The 5170-nt window shown below is 51.6% G+C and overlaps 1 protein-coding gene across 1 annotated transcript in view; it reads left to right on the top strand.

Moving 5' to 3' along the window:
- Positions 1–1034, top strand: part of TTBK1 (tau tubulin kinase 1) — a 38087-nt gene extending 37053 nt beyond the window's left edge. Inside the window, exon 7 of the mRNA XM_029085173.1 lies at positions 608–1034. The gene's annotated coding sequence lies outside the window, so the exon portion shown is untranslated. The remainder of the gene's footprint in view (positions 1–607) is intronic.
- Positions 1035–5170: the final 4136 nt, after the last annotated feature.

Below are 5170 nucleotides of genomic sequence, written 5' to 3'. Positions count from 1 at the left end.
CATCTCTGTGCCTTGACTTTTTTGGAGGTACCTGTCTCTAACAAATAAGCACAGAGATATTAAGTGGAGGTGGACTTTCTGAATTCACCAGTGTTTGGCTTTTCTGCCTGGCCTTGGGGCTGGAGGTCCAGCCCAGGAACAGAGCTGCTGCTGCAGCTCTGCCACAGGTCCAGCAAATTCTGGTCTTTCAGAGACGTGGGGTGAAAGGAGGGGATCCCGATGGGTTGATTTATCTTCCAGCATAGTTACTGTCAGAGGCCAACTGGTGCAATCCAGCTCATGCCCGTGTTGCCAGATTGTATCTCCTGCGTTGAAAGAGGTTGCTGCATCCATGCTGCATGTTAAGACAAGTCCCACATACATGCTACAGGCCAAACCATGCCTACGTGTTGTCCCAGAAGGTGCTGGAGGATCAGGGCAAACATGAGTTAACAACATCAGGAGTTACAGGATGGTGTTCAAATCAGTGCCCATCTTGTTCACAGCATAGCTCCTGTCATCCTGGTGCTGGAGACTCCTTGGAATTGTCCAGCAACATTCATGCCAAACCTGCCAGGAGCCTGGAGCCTCTTGCAGAAATTCGCCTTTATCTTCCCTTTCCCTGCAGGCTTCAGGCACAGAGACCAGCTGGAAGCGTCCCAGACGAGTGCCGAACAACACCAACACAAAGTCGACTTCCTCCTTCGCCCAGCTCCACTTCTGTTCCTCCACGGAGCAGCTCATGGAGGTCCAGCTGTGCATCCCCTCGGAGCCCTGTCCTTCCTTCGAGAAACCCCAGTGCTTCCCCCAGAAGCCAGCTGCCGCCTCGGAGGGAAAGTCCTTCTCCCTGCCGACAGCATAAGCCAGGGACTGCTCTTCAGCGAGTTCCTCCTTCCCCCCGACCTCAGCCCCCAGCTCAGGCCCTGGGGCCAACAGGAGATCCCCTGCCCTCTCCTGGTGTGGCCAAAAAACGACAAAGAGGAAAAACCCAGACTCAGAGTCCAGCAACCAAAGGAAAGCAGGTGTCCCTGGAAAGTAAGGCAGCTGCCAGATAATGATCTTCTGCCAGCCCAACAGACTGGGTAACTTCTGCATATAGTATACACTTGAGATGCTGCGGCACAGCCTTCCATGCTGGACCCACGAGTGTATAGCAGTAGCTGTACTTCAATGCTTCACTCACTCTCACCCCACACCGTTGCGATCAGCTCCCACAGGCCTGAGAGCCTCTGAGCCACGGAGCCTTCTTCAAGGGAGACATCCAGCCCGCAGCTCACGCTTGCTAACGCACAGCACCAAGCAGCGACCCAGGCAGCCTGCCTCGTGCCTGACCCTCCTCCCTGCCCAGGCATTCCCCTCTCTCTGTTAGCAATACCAGTCGCCAACACCAACCCTGGCTTTGGAAAGAGGAGCAGAGGTGGCGAGAGCAAGACCTGCTGGAGAGGAAGGCTCCTGTCCTGCGGGCAGCTCCCTCCTCTCTCCGTGCTGGGAAAACACCAGCCTTGGCCACCACCATCTACCTGAGTGTTGGCTCACCTCCTGCCACCTGTGTTAGCAAGGGGTTGTCACCAGCTTCACCGAGAGGGATGGATGTGTCCTTGTGTGCTGAGATAAAAGCAGAGGTGGGGTGGAGGGGGCTCTTCTCTCCTTTCCAGAGATGTCTTTGCAGGTCAGAATAGGAGACAGGCAGGTCTTGCTGGATGCTGCTACCTGCTCCAGTGTGTCCCACAGAGGACGCCATCTGGCATTGCTGCTCAGCGACACTGCTGTTGTTTCAGCAGATGCCTGTGTGGTGGGTGTTTAGATGGAGGTAGGGATGTATTATCAGCTTGCTGGGAAATCAAGAGCACTTGCTAACTGATGTAGAAGGGAGCACACTGCAGCCGCTTCTGTCTCAAATACCAAACTGTGATCTGTGGAGACCACATCTCCCAGCATGGGTGGTTCCTGTCGACCTGAGTGTGGTTGGTGCCACAGAGCAGTAGCCCACCAAACACAGCTCCATCCTGAAGATGTGAATAGTCACTGGATGCCTTTAGCTTGGGTGCCCCCTGCACCTAAATTCCTTGTGCTTTATTGTCACGCTCTTGGTGTTTGTGAATTTTGGCACTTGGTTGTGAAAAGTTCCCCTACACGGCAGGGTGGGAAATTGTTATCGTGTAGTATACTCAAAAGCTTCTGCTTTGCGAGGGGAGGTTTGCTGGCACGTTGTGGGTACCTTGGGTGTTCCTATCCAAGAGTACAGTGGGTTGAGTTGTGGAGGTCAGGTTTATGTCTTTCTCGGTGCTCAGCTCTTCCACACGTTGCGTGAGAACTAACAATGCGAACGGAAAGGCAAGGACTGTGTTCTTCAAGTAATGGTATCAGAGCGGAAGCTTAGCGCTCAGCTAGAACTAAATCAACTTTTTAGCCCCCCGACTAATTAGGAAGGCTTGGAAATGAAAGCCAGGAGGTCTGATACCTGTCTGAGCTCAATGAGATCTTGAAGTAGTCACAAAATTTTCCCTGCACCTCCCAGGGGGAAACACTCCAGACCCAAATACTTTGGGCTTCACACCATTGTCTCACCTAAAAGAGGCTTTGCATGAGGCAGAACAAAAATAGAGCTGCTCTGTACACCCATTCCCGCAGCAGCAACTAGCTGCAAATATTTACTATTTTCAGACAAGAAAGCTTGACAGAGGAATCTGGACAGTAGTAACCTTGATTCATTTGAACATAGATACAAGCAGTCACACTGATGGCCAAGGAATCCTGAAGTTGTTCACATCTACAGGAACTGTTCTGGAAAGGAACACAGAAGCTGTGATGGGGTGGCTGGGAGATCAGGGAAGTGTCTAGAAATAGGTGAGAAGAATTACCTCTTTATATGACAGTCTCAGCATTGCAAATGCTAAGAATTTATTCCATCTGAGCTCAAAGAGTTTGCTGTTTTCCATTGACGTTGTTCACCCTGGTAGAGTAAGAAGCACAGCTTCTAGTCTAAAAACATGCCCTCATCTTTGCAGAGAAGCATTGGGAACCCCAAGGTCAAGTTGTGGTTTGATGGACTGAGCTGATGTTGCCACCAAAAGCAGTGGTCCCTCCAAGTTCCAGCTGCTTCACTGCACTGTCCCACCCCCTTGCACTGGGGCAGCTGTTTGGTGAAGTGGCTGGAAATGCTGATCCAGCATGACACCAAGCGCTCTGGTTTGCTGGTTTGGTTGTCATCCAGTTTAGTTCATCAGTCTGGTTCAGCATTTGGTCACACAACAGAAGTGGGGGAAAGAGAGGACAGAGATTGTTGACCGCTTCTTCTGGTGACACTATAACTTCATGTGACTTTGAAGTGTGGGTCAAATTACAACCTAAATATGCCCTGCATGTTCAGAAAACAGAAAACTGAGTAAACCCAAACACAAATTTTTTACAGAAATATAAATTCTAATGCACTTCTATTAATTTGTTGGGGGACTGTTGCTTTTAGAGTGCTCAGATGGTAAGATGTTGTCGTGAAGCCTTTACCAGATGCTCCATCCAGGTCTTAGATACGTTTGCCATAAATTACATTGAAAGAGCTGGGAAGGAGGGCTACAGGCCTATTAACAGGGTTAGCAAACAGAGTCAGAGAATGGTGGGGGTTGGAAGGGACCTCAGGAGATCATCTAGTCCAACCCCCCCGACAAAGCAGGTTCCCTACAGCAGGTTGCAAAGGAAGGCATCCAGGTGGGTTTTGAACATCTCCAGAGAAGGAGACTCCACACCCTCTCTGGGCAGCCTGTCCCAGTGCTCTGTCTGACACCCTCACAGTAAAGAAGTTTTTCCTCATGTTTAAGTGGAACCACCTGCCTTATCATGGGAGGCCAGTGAAGCACAATCAATGTATTTGTTCAAGGGAAAGTTTAAAGGAGAGTTTTCTGTGGCCCAGCTTTACCCATGTCAGGAAGGAAGCTCCAGGGTAGAGATCTTCCATCTGGAACATGAAAGCAGGGAAGACTGAATAGCCGAGAATGGCAGATGAAGAAATCAGGCAGCACAGAAAATGACAGTTGTTCCCAGTGGTGTTTGACAGGTTCGGGCTGAGGGTGCAGCTGGGTCCACAGAGACCTGGGACTGGTGTGAGTTGTCTCTCCTTGTGGTTGTGCTGCCAGCCTCACTGTCCCAGCATAGCCCTGCTTCCCAGCTCTCCTGGCATGGAGAGGAGCAGGAGAGTGTGTCAACAGCATGGTACTCCGCCAGACATTTCGGATGAGAGTGGGCTGCCCCACCAGATGTGATGGCTGTGAAGGTTGGCTGAGTGCAGCCATGCTTCCTCCCCAGACAGCCAGCGCAGGAGCTGCCAGGTGCTGTCACTGGAAGTTTTCTAAGGGTCATTCCTGCAAACCCTCACTGTCCCCACATATCCCACAGGTTTGGGTCTCTGGACCTGCTTCCCTTCTCAGTGGCAAGTGATGCTGTGATCTTGGCTGATGTCACATTGTCTCTTTCATGCCTTCGCTGAAGTTATTTTTAAGGAGCTTTGGTGGCATTCAGCTAACAAGGGGTGGTCCTCAGAGCCCCGTTTTGCTGTCAGAGCCAGTCACAGGGCACTGCCTGGCCCAGGCATGCTCATAAGCCCCCCGTTAGCAGCCCACGTGCTGCAGGACATGTCTTGATCCTTCATTCAGTTGTCAGCAGAGGGACTCAGGAGAGCCCCTGCCATGCTAGTGCAGCTCTGGATCTCCTCGCTGGCTCAGATTTTCAAGGTTCTGCTCTCCAGTTGCTCAGTGGTGAGTGTGACCCCAGGCTACTCCTGTCACTGGGGTGCTCAGCACACCCTGGTTGCAGAAGTTCCCCTTCCTCTTGTGTGTCTCTAGAGGGATTTTCTGGCAGGCAGGTGGACCAGAAGTGATGCTCTCTGCTAGTGTTACTGTGAAAACAGCCCTGCAAAAGGGTCAACAACTCCTCTGGGTTTTCTCATCCTCTCTTCTTCCTGTGCCCTGCAGAGAGGCTGGAAAGGCATCTGCCATAGTTGGACCAACCATGGGAGATCATGTTTGGGGGCAGGAGGGGATGAGGCCTATGGTGTTAGGGAGATGGTAGGTGGTTGAGGGGTGTCAGACAATCCAGTCTGGCATTGCAGGACATGGTGGGATGTCACATCCCAGAAAGGCAGGAGAGGCAAGACCCTGCTGTTCTCTGCCATGAAACAGGGTGTGCGAGCTTTGTCAAA

This window comes from Antrostomus carolinensis, unplaced genomic scaffold (assembly GCF_000700745.2).
Source record: "Antrostomus carolinensis isolate BGI_N321 unplaced genomic scaffold, ASM70074v2 scaffold9145, whole genome shotgun sequence".
NCBI classification, from domain to species: Eukaryota; Metazoa; Chordata; class Aves; order Caprimulgiformes; family Caprimulgidae; genus Antrostomus; species Antrostomus carolinensis.
Note: the sequence above shows the minus strand (reverse complement) of the source record. Positions and strands in the feature narration are given on the sequence as shown.